The following is a 15,121-nucleotide window of genomic DNA, read 5'->3' as shown; positions in this document are numbered from 1 at the left end:
TTAGGTGGTCGTGGATCAAATTAATGGATGAGTGAAAGAATAAATGAATGAATAAATAAGTGAATACATAAATGAATGAATAAATATGTGAACACACAAATGAATGTAAAAATAAATGAACGTATAAATAAGTGAATACATAAATGAATGAATAAATATGTGAACACACAAATGAATGTATAAATAAATGAACGTATAAATAAGTGAATAAATAAGTGAATACATAATTGAATGAATAAATATGTGAACACACAAATGAATGTACAAATAATTGAACGTATAAATAAGTGGATAAATAAGTGAATACATAAATGAATGAATAAATAAGTGAATACATAAATGAATGAATACATAAGTGAATACATAAATGAATGAATAAATAAGTGAACACATAAATGAAGGAATAAATAAGTGAATACATAAATGAATGAATAAATAAGTGAATACATAAATGAATGTATAAATAAGTGAATACATAAATGAATGTATAAATAAGTGAATACATAAATGAATGTATAAATAAGTGAATACATAAATGAATGTATAAATAAGTGAATACATAAATGAATGTATAAATAAGTGAATACATAAATGAATGTATAAATAAGTGAATACATAAATGAATGAATAAATAAGTGAATACATAAATGAATGAATAAATAAGTGAATACATAAATGAATGAATAAATAAGTGAATACATAAATGAATGAATGAATAAATAAGTGAATACATAAATGAATGAATAAATAAGTGAATACATAAATGAATGAATAAATAAGTGAACACATAAATGAATGTATAAATAAGTGAATACATAAATGAATGAATAAATAAGTGAATACATAAATGAATGTATAAATAAGTGAACACATAAATGAATGAATAAATAAGTGAATACATAAATGAATGAATAAATAAGTGAATGCATGAATGAATGAATGAATATGTGAACACAGAAATGAATGTATAAATAAATGAACTTATAAATAAGTGAATAAATAAGTGAATACATAAATGAATGAATAAATAAGTGAATACATAAATGAATGTATAAATAAGTGAAGACATAAATGAATGTATAAATAAGTGAACACATAAATGAATGAATAAATAAGTGAACACATAAATGAATGAATAAATAAATGAATACATAAATGAATGAATAAATAAGTGAATACATAAATGAATGAATAAATAAGTGAATACATAAATGAATGTATAAATAAGTGAATACATAAATGAATGTATAAATAAGTGAATAGATAAATGAATGTATAAATAAGTGAATACATAAATGAATGTATTAATAAGTGAATACATAAATGAATGAATAAATAAGTGAATACATAAATGAATGAATCAATAAGTGAATACATAAATGAATGTATAAATAAGTGAACACATAAATGAATGAATAAATAAGTGAACGCATAAATGAATGAATAAATAAGTGAACACATAAATGAATGAATAAATAAGTGAACACATAAATGAATGAATAAATAAGTGAACACATAAATGAATGAATAAATAAGTGAACACATAAATGAATGAATAAATAAGTGAACACATAAATGAATGAATAAATAAGTGAACACACAAATGAATGTATTAATAAATGAACATATAAATAAATGAATGAATAAATAAGTAAATACGTAAATAAATAAATTAAATAAATAAATAAATAAAATGGTAAAATTACAGTAATAAAATAAAAACAGTAAAAACAAAATTATTTACACTGACTACTTGTTTTTGTTTCGGCATATTGACTGCTTTTTTCACCGCAAGCAGACCTGAAGTGTTTGTGTTGTGGTCAGTGTCACTGGTCTATCCTATACCCAACTACAGTGTTGCTGCTTGCTTGGTGACTCTAGGTAACCAAACGCAGAACTATAATCATTTCGCGAGATTTATAATTGGAAACTGTACCATTACATGCGAAACGTTTGTAATAGGATAGCGTAATGATTTCAGATTGAGATTAATATACTGTATCATATATTTATAAATATAGAAAAACAAAATTTAATGTATTGGAATAGTACTTGTTCGGAACCGTGAAATAAATCTAGTTTAGTTCGTACGTGCTGTTTAATGTGTATTTCGGTTACGGTCGACAATTCGTAATTGTGTTTCACTATTCATTAAAAGTCTTTGGCAGTGTTCGATGGGGCAATCACAGCTGCCATTCAACGTGCCCGTTTTACGGTGCCTGCCTCTAAATTTGTCTGCTTCACGGAGGATTACTCTGGATGAACATCAAATGAAGCCCTGAGTTCACAAGTCAGATTTCAATTTGTGGTGTTTGCGCCGTTTACCATTATTAGGAACAGATACAGGCTTTGAAAATGGATACGAGTTTATTTACAAACGTCATAATGATGGGTGTAATAATAATGAACCAATCGTCTTGTACATATTAAGGTTGGATAAAAAGTAATGGCAACAGTTCGATATTTCTGACATGGCTTTATTCACAGGGGTACAACATTTACGTACCTTCTATATAGTCGCCCCCCTTATTTATTACCTTTTGCCAAATGCTTTGAAGGCGTCGTACACCATCAGCGCGTCCATCTTTGTTGATGTTCCGTATTGACCGCCCTAAAGCACGGATAAGTTCACCTCTGGTATTGTACCGGCTCCCTCGCAGTGGTTCTTTCACTTTGGTGAAAAGATCGTAATCGCATGGATCATATCGGGTGAGTACGGTGTATGTTCCGCGTTTTCCGTCTGCCTTGGAGGTACAGCGTGGTGCAGTATTACCCCATCAATGTCATACGCCACAATGAACATCTCCTTCACAGCACTTTATGTAGGGCACACTTTCTTCGGACGAGAAGAACCTGGATGATTGCATTCATTTGATTGACGTTTCAAGTTTGGTTGGTTCGTATGAGCGAGCCCAGGTTTCGTCCATAGCGACGATTCGTCCAAGAAAGTCGTCATCTTTCCTTTGGTACCGGTCCAACAATGCCTGTGCGACTGAAGCGGTGCCATTGTTAAACATCGGTAACCCAGAATGTCTTGCAGAATGTGGAGCACAGTTTTGTGACATACTCCGACTTCCGCTGCTAACTCACGCGCAGTCCATCGGCGATCAGCATCCAACAGGGAAGCAAGGAGTTGAACTGTGTTGTCCTCCACGCGGGGTCGTCCTGTACGGAGGTTGTCCTGAACGGCATCCCTGCCTTCCCGGAACGCTTTAACCCATCGTGCCACTGTACGATATGGCAACGCTGCATCGGCATATGCTTCATGCAGTCCCTGAAAACATTCTTGTGCACTACGACCTCGTGTCACTTCAATTTTGATCCAGCAACGTTGCTCTAGTTTTGTAAACGTGGTCTTAGGGCGTTCTAACACTGCAGTAGATTGACAGAGTACTGTCGCCGCTGGCTGCACTAACTCATCTAACAGTCCTTGTTCATGTCCACACAGCTGGCAACTCTCGAACGCACCATCGTCATGTGACAGCAGTGTTGCCATTACTTTTATACAACCTATGTAGTTTTCCTCCGTAAGATACTACCAGTCCACACCTGTGGAGTAACCGCGCGTATGACCGAGAGGTGGAAGCGAGGTATAGCTTTCAATCAAGAATTGACATCCGAAGAGCTTTAGATTGATCAATAGGCCTAGGATTTTGATGACCTGTAAATCATGAAAAAATGTCCTAAAATCAATGCATTTATGACCTAAACATCTTTAAAAAATGCACTTAAAATGCCCGAAAAATTTATGTTACATAATTGCCTTAGTAGGAAAAGAGGTTTTGTACTACTTAATATTTAGACTAGTAATTAAATTAAATTTTACATAATTTTTTCTTAGTAGTGCAAATCATAGAAACCTGCAGAAAAGTATATTCTATTATCCATGTGCTAAAAAGGATAAATGTTCATCTCCCCTCTTGCTTAAAAAAGTCCCTTGTGCAGACACTTGCATTTCCCTATTTCGACTATGCGGACATTTTACTGACTGACCTCTCCAGCGACAACAAAATGAAACTTCAACGTGCTCATAATTTGTGTGTACGTTTTGTAAGCAATGTTCGTAAATATGATCATATTACCCCATCCCTGGAAGCAATAGGTTGGCTTCAACTAGATAAGAAAAGAAATTTACATTCACTTCTCTTTCTCTTCGAAATCTTGAACTCTTCTATTCCTTCGTACCTGTCGTCTCGCTTCACTTACCTTTCTTCCCACCATAATCTGAACACACGCTCTCGTCATGAAACAATACTAACAATACCATCCCATCGCACCTCCTCATACTCATCTTCTTTCACAATAGCCCTGCCAAGACTCTGGAATTCGCTACCTGCTAGCATCAGGGACTGTCGAAATAAAATTGAATTCAAACGAAAACTTACTAGGCACTTGGTCAGTAATTGATTACTTGTAAATAGTTTCTTTAATCTATCACAAAATATTTCAATATTCAGTAATTTCATCACTATACAATTTTGATATTCTGGATTTAATTTGTAATTCAGTAAATATAAAATATTCTTTGTTTCTCTATGATAAATTATCTAGCTTTAATTATTCAGGTAATCTTTTCGTACTTTGATTTTATTGTAATTGTAAATTTAATACTAATTGTAATATTGTTTGTAATTGTAATTGTAAATTTAATACTAATTGTAATTTTATTGTTGATATTGTAGTTGGAATCTCCTGGTAGAGGGACAGAGAAGGCCTGACGGCCTTATCTCTACCAGGTTAAATAAATAAATACTACTACTACTAATTAATTATTTTATCTGATATAGTTTCCGTGTATGATCGTTCACCTCTACGTCGGCATGTGGACGTGAGGTCAGCAGTTGGCTGGTCGGTCTTCGTCCTTCTTGGGCTGTAGCGCCATGGATTTACTTTACTTTTAGTTTCCGTGTAGTCTACCACAGGGCCACTCTTATCTGGAATTAGCAGGTATAGAGGAGTCTATATTGAAGGGGTGGTTGGACTGATCCATTACGTGGGGTGCACTACGTTAAAATGACAATATTTGTGTAGAAAAACGATTAAAATATTATAAAAACTAATGGGTATTAATGGACAAAATATGTAAAGAAAAATCAAAGGAAATAAACATTATTTTACATTAATAATGGGGATTTATGGCCAAAATTAAATGAAAATGCCTAAAAATGACCGAATAAAACAAAAGATGCTCTTATGAGTTGAAACAGGCAAACAATGCAAAAAAATGCCCTAACAAATGTCTTAAAACACTCATACGATGAAAGAGTAATGGAACGGAGAAAAATTCTCTCCGGCACCAGGATTTGAACCCGGGTTTTCAGCTCTACGTGCTGATGCTTTATCCCTAAGCCACACCGGATACCACGTCTCCGTTCCATTACTCTTTCATCGTATGATGACGCAGAATATCTGCATGGAAATATCACCTGTACTTCGGTACATTAAAATAATATAATTACATGATATGCGTAAATCACTTTGTGATTTAAGACGGCGCTTATTCCGTCGGATCCCTGCCAACTAGTCCTCATAACGAGTGCACCTCAGCACATGTGTGGACTTCAGTCCTACGTTCATAGACATCTATGACGTAGTGCAGAAGGCGGCCACTAGAGGGAACTCAGACTTGGAACTTAAACTGAGACGATTCTGTCCGGCACCAGGATGGGTATCCGGTGTGGCTTAGTGGATGAAGCATCAGCACGTAGAGCTGAAAGCCCGGATTCAAATCCCGGTGCCGGAGAGAATTTTTCTCCGTTCCATTACTCTTTAATCGTATGATGACGCAGAATATCTGCATGGAAATATCATATGTACTTCGGTACATTAAAATAATATGTCTTAAAACACTCAGTTTATTACATAACACATAAATACTAAAATGTTTCTGGCTTATTAGAAAAAAGATGCAATTTCATCAGAATCCTAGCCCTATTGATCAGTGAGAGAGATATCCAGAAATGCTATTGCAGATGGAGTCCGCCGTCTTCCAAGAATTTGGCAACGTATTGTTGACATGGCAGGAGACTATATTTGAAGTATGTAATGTCAAAAGTAACCTAAATTACTTTTCTGATGCTCTAGTAGTTACAAGCCTGTTACATTTCTTTTAGAAATACAAATTTTATTTGTGATACAAATAAGTACAAATATAAATATATATATATAAAAAGCATAAATTAGGAAAATTTCTTTTTAGAGTTAAAATTAGATGGGAAGAGAAAGTCAAAGCTCTAACGGAGATGGAATTATAAATGTTGAGTAGTCGGACACGATAGGGAACTACGAAAATTAGTCAATGAAGTTAACAGAATAATTTTTAAGAGATTGAGTATATAAATGAAAAAGTTAAAGTAAGAGTTTTAAATACAAGAGCTATACTTATTATTAATTTTATTATTATTATTATTATTATTATTATTATTATTATTATTATTATTATTATTACGGTGAATAGAGGATACTAATAGGTTGAATATGTATCAGTTCTTGTAATGTTTGTATAGAGAGTGATGGCGGATTAAGAAGTGGAACACATCTAATCCGCCATGACGTAAACAAAGATTGATGAAATAAATCTATATCTATACTAATAATAAATCTGTAGCCAAAATTTTTCTGGTAATTTTCGATTTTCCAAAAATAATTGGTGTTAACATGTATAATTAACCATCCTGAAACCGAAAATCGCTTTTTTGAAATTTTTGTTTTTATGTCTGTCTGTCTGGATGTTTGTTATCTTTTCACGCGATAATGGCTGAACCGATTTATATGAAAATTGGGATATAAATTACGTTTGTTGTAACTTAAATTTTAGGCTATATGGAATTCAAAATACTTTATTTAAAAGGGGGGTTATAAGGGAGCTTGAATTAAATAAATCGAAATACCTCCCTTATTATTAATTATCTTGAAAAATGTTACTTACTTACTTACTTACAAATGGCTTTTAAGGAACCCGAAGGTTCATTGCCGCCCTCACATAAGCCCGCCAGCGGTCCCTATCCTGTGCAAGATTAATCCAGTCTCTATCATCATACCCCACCTCCCTCAAATCCATTTTAATATTATCCTCCCATCTACGTCTCGGCCTCCCTAAAGGTCTTTTTCCCTCCGGTCTCCCAACTAACACTCTATATGCATTTCTGGATTCGCCCATACGTGCTACATGCCCTGCCCATCTCAAACGTCTGGATTTCAAGTTCCTAATTATGTCAGGTGAAGAATACAATGCGTGCAGCTCTCCGTTGTGTAACTTTCTCCATTCTCCTGTAACTTCATCCCGCTTAGCCCCAAATATTTTCCTAAGCACCTTATTCTCAAACACCCTTAACCTATGTTCCTCTCTCAGAGTGAGAGTCCAAGTTTCACAGCCATATAGAACAACCGGTAATATAACTGTTTTATAAATTCTAACTTTCAGATTTTTGGACAGCAGACTGGATGATAAGAGCTTCTCAACCGAATAATAACAGGCATTTCCCATATTTATTCTGCGTTTAATTTCCTCCCGAGTGTCATTTACATTTGTTACTGTTGCTCCAAGATATTTGAATTTTTCCACCTCTTCGAAGGATAAATCTCCAATATTTATATTTCCATTTCGTACAATATTCCCGTCACGAGACATAATCATATACTTTGTCTTTTCGGGATTTACTTCCAAACCGATCGCTTTACTTGCTTCAAGTAAAATTTCCGTGTTTTCCCTAACCGTTTGTGTATTTTCTCCTAACATATTCACGTCATCTGCATAGACAAGAAGCTGATGTAGCCCGTTCAATTCCAAACCCTGCCTGTTATCCTGAACTTTCCTAATGGCATATTCTAAAGCGAAGTTAAAAAGTAAAGGTGATAGTGCATCTCCCTGCTTTAGCCCGCAGTGAATTGGAAAAGGATCAGATAGAAACTGACCTATACGGACTCTGCTGTATGTTTCACTGAGACACAATTTAATTAATCGAACTAGTTTCTTGGGAATACCAAATTCAATAAGAATATCATATAATACTTCCCTCTTAACCGAGTCATATGCCTTTTTGAAATCTATGAATAACTGATGTACTGTACCCTTATACTCCCATTTTTTCTCCATTATCTGCCGAATACAAAAAATCTGATCAATAGTCGATCTATTACGCCGAAAACCGCACTGATGATCCCCAATAATTTCATCTACGTACGGAGTTAATCTCCTCAAAAGAATATTGGACAAAATTTTGTACGACGTCAACAAAAGTGATATTCCTCGAAAGTTACCACAGTTCGTTTTGTCCCCCTTTTTAAAAATAGGTACAATTATGGACTCCTTCCATTGTTCTGGTACAATTTCCTTTTCCCAAATAGCAAGTACAAGTTTATAAATTTCGCTATATAATGCACTTCCACCCTCTTGTATTAATTCTGCTGGAATTTGATCGATACCTGGAGACTTGTACTTTTTCAGATTTTCTATCGCAATTTCGACTTCTGAAATCGTGGGTTCGGGTATAAATGGCTCAGCAGTTTGTATTTCAATATCGTCCCGATCATTTCTATTTGGCCTATGTACATTTAGTAGTTGCGCAAAATAGTTTTTCCATCTGTTTAGGATTGATGAAGAGTCTGCAAGCAAGTCACCATTCTCATCCTTGATCACGTTTACCCTTGACTGATATCCGTTCTTAAATTCCTTTATACCCTTATATAAATCTCGAATGTTTTTATTCTTACTATTTGTTTCTACCTCATTCAGTTTTTCCTTCAAGTAACCTCTCTTTTTATTCCTAAGTGTACGACTTGCTTCCCGTCTTTCATTGAAATAATTATCTCTATTCTCCTCAACTGGATCCTGTAAGAATTTCAATTTTGCCTGTTTCCTTCTTTCTACTACCATGCAACAATCTTCATCAAACCACGGTTTCTTTTTCTTAGTTTCATAATAACCTATGCTCTGCTCAGCTGCAATTTTGATACTATCTCTGATATTTTCCCACACGCTATTAACATCTAATTCTTTCTCAACTTCGTCGGAACTTTCTAAAGTGGCAAACCTATTCGAAATTTCGACCTGATAATTTTGCTTAGCTTCCTCGTCCTTTAATTTCAAAATATTGAATTTAGTAATATTAACTTGTTGCTCTACTCGCTTGGCTACTGATAATCTTTCTCTTAATTCTCCAATCACCAAATAATGGTCAGAATTACAGTCTGCACCTCTGAAAGTTCGAATATCTACTATACTAGTACTTGAAAAATGTTACATAACAAAAGTTTTTTTTTTTAAATGATTTCCGATAAGTTTTATTCTATGCAAAATTTTGATAGAACTGAAATTTAATGAGATAAATGAGTTTTAAAATTAAAATAACGCCATCTAAGGCGCTGCAATTAAATTAAAACAAATGACTTCGTCTATAAGGGGCCTTGACAACAACAATCGAAAGCTATTAAACATAGCCTACAGAGAATGTTTCTGTGTTTGTATGAAGTAATATCGGAAGCTAAATTAACCGATTTGTATAATTAATTATTATTTCACCATTGGAAAGTGTAGTTTCTCTGGGGGCCTGAATGGAATAAACCGAAATATCTCGATTATTATTGATTTTTGTGAAAAATGTTACATAACAAAAGTCTCTTTAAAAATGATTTCCGATACGTTTCATTCCATGCAAAATGTTGATGGGACCAAATTGCACCAAAAACGAATGTTCTCTGAACCAAATGATCATATTTTAATTATTTGCATGTAATAACAATTAAGAAACATGTTAAAGGAATTATCATTGCACTAAATGAGTGGTCTCTGGACCAAAATGATCGCATTTTAATTATTTAAGTACAATTTAAATTAAGTGACATATTAAACGATTTATCCTTCTATCAAACACGAATTTTCCCTGGACCAGATGTCCTATTTTAATTATGTAATTACTTTATATTTATTTCTAACAAGTGCAGCGGAGCGCACGGGTACAGCTAATAAATAAATAGATAGATAGATAGATAGATAGATAGATAGATAGATAGATAGATAGATAGATAGATAGATAGATAGATAGATAGATAGATAGATAGGTAGGTAGGTAGGTAGGTAGGTAGGTAGGTAGGTAGGTAGGTAGGTAGATAGGTAGATAGATAGATAGATAGATAGATAGATAGATAGATAGATAGATAGATAGATAGATAGATAGATAGATAGATAGATAGATAGATAGATAGATAGATAGATAGATAGATAGATAGATAGATAGATAGATAGATAGATAGATAGATAGATAGATAGATAGATAGATAGATAGATAGATAGATAGATAGATAGATAGATAGATAGATAGATAGATAGATAGATAGATAGATAGATAGATAGATAGATAGATAGATAGATAGATAGATAGATAGATAAATTCTCTGATTAAGATTCTGGCTCATATATACATCTATTATCAGGCAGTACATCTCACTTAACTGGTCAACCTACTTCATTATCTTCTGGCCTAGTTGCCTCATAAGTGGTGTCTTGTTGGTATTACTTGTGAGGTTGAGACCTGTCTTTGGACCGTTGACATTAAATGTTAAGCACAGGAACGCATTTTCGTAATTACAATTAAGAAACACGCCAAACGAATTATCTTTGCACCAAAAACGGATGTTCCTTGGACCAAATGATCGTATTTTAATTGTTTGAATGCAAAGAAGCCACAAGTCATGCTAAAGATGTTGTTGCTACAGCGCTACGAAATGGCGTTCCTGTTCTTATCATTTACAAACAATAAAAATACTACAAGAAGCAAAATACGGTAATAATAACAAAAAACAGACTACTATATTAAATAATACGATATAATAATACAAAATAATGCAAAGTTGTTTACACAGAAGAAAAATATTTATGATTATTCGCAAGAATACATTATATTATGTATATAAACTATTTCAAAACAATCAGCTGTCTTTAATCTCACCAGTTCCACCAGTTTTATTGTAAATTACTTTCCTAGTAGAATTTTTAATTTTTATCTATGTAAAATTTTTTTCATAACAAATGTTTCAAAGGTCTTTTTAATCGCCAAATTTTTGAATTAATATTGTTTATTTTTTGTAAGTTGATGACGAATCTATCTGTACTCTCCAAATCTGGTTAACAGGTATAGCTCCCTGTGAAGCAGACTTGGAAAAATTGTTCTGGCGCGGGGTATCGATCCCAGGACCTTTGGCTTAGCACACCAACGCTCTACCGGCTGAGATACCCAAGAATTGCACACGATACCGTCTCAGCTTTTCACTTTCATATTCATATCTGTATTCTGTACGGTTTGAACAATAAAACACACATACCATATCATAATAGGTACAGTTTTATTCTCTATTTGGGAAGAATAGAATGTTTCATTTTCGCTGGCAAAGTTAAGACCATAAGGCCTTCTCTTCCACTCAATCAGCCTTAATCAATACAATAGTTACATACATAGGTGTCGTTAAATTTTTTTCTGAAGCAATCTGTTTTATTTGTAAAAAATAACTAAGGATACCACGATCGGAAATCTTTTTTTTATTTTAGTAGGTCATTTTACGACGCTTTATCAACATCTCCGGTTATTTAGCGTCTGAATGAGATGAAGGTGATAATGTCGGTGAAATAAGTCCGGGGTCCAGCACCGAAAGTTACCCAGCATTTGCTCATATTGGGTTGAGGAAAAACCCCGGAAAAAACCTCAACCAGATAACTTGCCCCAACCGGGAATCGAACCCGGGCCACCTCGTTTCGCGGCCAAACGCGCTAGCCGTTACTCCACAGGTGTGGACTGGGAAATCTTATGTAAACTATTGGAAATAAGGGCTTGGAAATTTTATAGCACAACGCAGAACTGCACGCACTGTATTCTTCACCTAACATAATTAGGAACACTATATCCAGACGTTTGAGATGGGCAGGGCATGTAGCGAATCCAGAAATGCATATAGAGTGTTAGTTGGGAGGTCGGAGGGAAAAAGAATTTTGGGGATGCTGAGACGTAGATGGGAAGATAATATTAAAATAATTTTGAGGGAGATGGAATATGATGGTAGGGACTGGATTAATCTTGTACAGGATAGGGACCGATGGCGAGCTTATGTGAGGGCGACAATGAACCTCCGGGTTCTATAAAAGCCATACGTAAGTATACAACTACTGAATCCATACTTGAAGCTTTGCCCCTTTTTTTTCGTTACACTCTGTATAATAAAAGGCAATACAGAATATAACAGAGTAATACTTACTTACTTACTGGCGTTTAAGGAACCCGGAGGTTCATTGCCGTCCTCACATAAGCCCGCCATTGGTCCCTATCCTGAGCAAGATGAATCCATTCTCTATCATCATAAACCACCTCCCTCAAATCCATTTTAATATTATCTTCCCATCTATGTCTCGGCCTCCCTAAAGGTCTTTTTCCCCTCCGGCATCCCAACTAACATTCTATATGCATTTCTGGATTGGCCCATACGTGCTACATGCCGAGCCCATCTCAAACGTCTGGATTTTATGTTCCTATTTATGTCAGGTGAATGATACAATGCGTGCAGTTTTGTGTAACTTTCTCCATTCTCCTGTAACTTCATCCCTCTTAGCCCCAAATATTTTCCTAAGCACCTTATTCTCAAACACCCTTAATCTCTGTTCCTCTCTCAAAGTGAGAGTCCAAGTTTCACAACCATACAGAATAACCGGTAATATAACTGTTTTATAAATTCTAACTTTCAGATTTTTGACAGCAGACTGGATGAGAAAAGCTTCTCAACCGAATAATAACACGCATTTCCCATATTTATTCTGCGTTTAATTTCCTCCCGAGTATCATTTATATTTGTTACTGATGCTCTAAGATATTTGAATTTTTCTATCTCTTCGAAGGATAAATTTATAATTTTTATATTTCCATTTCGTACAATATTCTGGTCACGAGACATAATCATATACTTTGTCTTTTCAGGATTTACTTCCAAATCTATCTCTTTACTGCTTCCAGTAAAATTCCCGTGTTTTCCCTAATCGTTTGTGGATTTTCTCCTAACATATTCACGTCATCCGCACAGACAAGCAGCTGATGTAACCCGTTCAATTCCAAACCCTCTCTGTTATCCTGGACTTTCCTAGTGGCATACTCTAGAGCAAAGTTAAAAAGTAAAGGTGATAGTGCATCTCCCTGCTTTAGCCCACAGTGAATTGGAAACGCATCTGATAGAAACTGACCTATACGAACTCTGCTGGACATTTCACTGAGACACATTTTAATTAATCGAACTAGTTTCTTGGGAATACCAAATTCAATAAGAATATCATATAAAATTCTCTCTTAACCGAGTCATATGCCTTTTTGAAATCTATGAATAACTGATGCACTGTACCCTTATATTCCCATTTTTTCTCCATTATCTGTCGAATACAAAATATCTGGTCAATAGTTGATCTATTACGCCTAAAATCACACTGATGATCCCCAATAATTTCAACTACATATGGAGTTAATCTCCTCAAAAGAATATTGGACAAAATTTTGTACGACGTCAACAAAAGTGATATTCCTCGAAAGTTACTACAGTTAGTCTTGTCCCCCTTCTTAAAGATAGATACGATTATGGACTCCTTCCATTGTTCTGGTACAATTTCCTTTTCCCAAATAACAAGTACAAGCTTATAAATTTTGTTAGATAATGCGCTTCCACCCTCTTGTATTAATTCTGCTGGAATTTCATCGATACCTGGAGACTTATAATTTTTCAGATTTTCTGTCGCAATTTCGACTTCTGAAAGTGTGGGTTCGGGTATAAATGGCTCAGGAGTTTATATTTGAATTTCCTCCCGATCATTTCTATTTGGCCTATGTATATTTAGTAGTTGTCCAAAATAGTTCTTCCATCTGTTCATGATTGAATGAGCGTCTGCAATAATAGAGTAATAATAACTCAAAATAGACTACAGCGATATAAATAAGTAATACAGTATGCATGCCTATAGAATATGCCGTATCAAAATTACTGTAGACTATTAATAAATTATAATCGAGTCACACTCAAAAAGCAATATACAATGTTTTATTATCTTATTTAAGATATCATTCTATAAATTGTAGAAGAGATGTGAGGAAACAAGTAAAAAGGGCGTGAATGTGTTTACAATTAACACCAACTTTATTTTAGGTATCTGTAACAAAAATGGTGTACACAAACTGATTGTAAATACATTGATTACATACCGCTATCGAACAGACATTTCATTATGGACTTCAATTCCTTTATCATAAAACGTCAAAAGCAGATACAGACATTATTAAAACAGCATCGACCTTATCATTATGGTTGCCATCATGCATAAACATGATGTGTTACGTCAAACTGTCAGATTCAAAGTATTTACTCAACCTGTTCCCAATAATTCCAACGGTCCCTAAAAAAGGTTTTTTTTTGCGATATTTTCAGTCTGTTATGAAAATGAATTGTTTATGTTAATATGCAACGTGGTAAAGAATATGTTACGAACTCATGATCGTAAAGAAGTCACTTCTCTAGAGTATTTCTGGTTTAATGTTTAAGAGTCGAGGAACGTGTTCCAAACCCGATAAGGTTCAAATAGTGCTATTGTGAAACAAAAAGTCAATCTCTTGCTGTAATTTTTTATCAAAGCATATACAAATTTGAAAAAAAAAAAAAAAATAGGTCATGTCCTACTTTAGACATAAAGGGTGATTCACGAGGAAAGGTAAAACATTTAGGATGTGAATTCTGAAGTCCTTCTGAGTGCTAAAGTTCATATGAACATAGGTCCGTTTCTGAACGGTTACAGAGATTATGTCTCTTTGATTTCACAAAAACTTCTGAGATTCCATTGTACTAACTCGCATTTAGAGACAGATAACGGACAAATTAAAAGTTTATATTCACGTATGCATACACACCTAATATTCTAGAAGTCGGGGTCGATGTTTTCGCACATTTTCTGCTTCAATGCACTGTTGCGCTCGGGCGTGAATCGCGATCATCGCTCGGGAGAGTTGCACGTGGCTGTCTTTATGCCGCATCCAAAATAGATCGATTAGCGCCTCTCTCGTTTCCCCGTTTCTTTGCTATACCAAGTCTTTCATCCAACCCCATAGACAAT

This window comes from Periplaneta americana, chromosome 4 (genome assembly GCF_040183065.1).
Source record: "Periplaneta americana isolate PAMFEO1 chromosome 4, P.americana_PAMFEO1_priV1, whole genome shotgun sequence".
Classification (NCBI taxonomy): Eukaryota; Metazoa; Arthropoda; class Insecta; order Blattodea; family Blattidae; genus Periplaneta; species Periplaneta americana.
The sequence above is the reverse complement of the archived record's forward strand: the minus strand, read 5'-3'. Positions refer to the sequence as shown.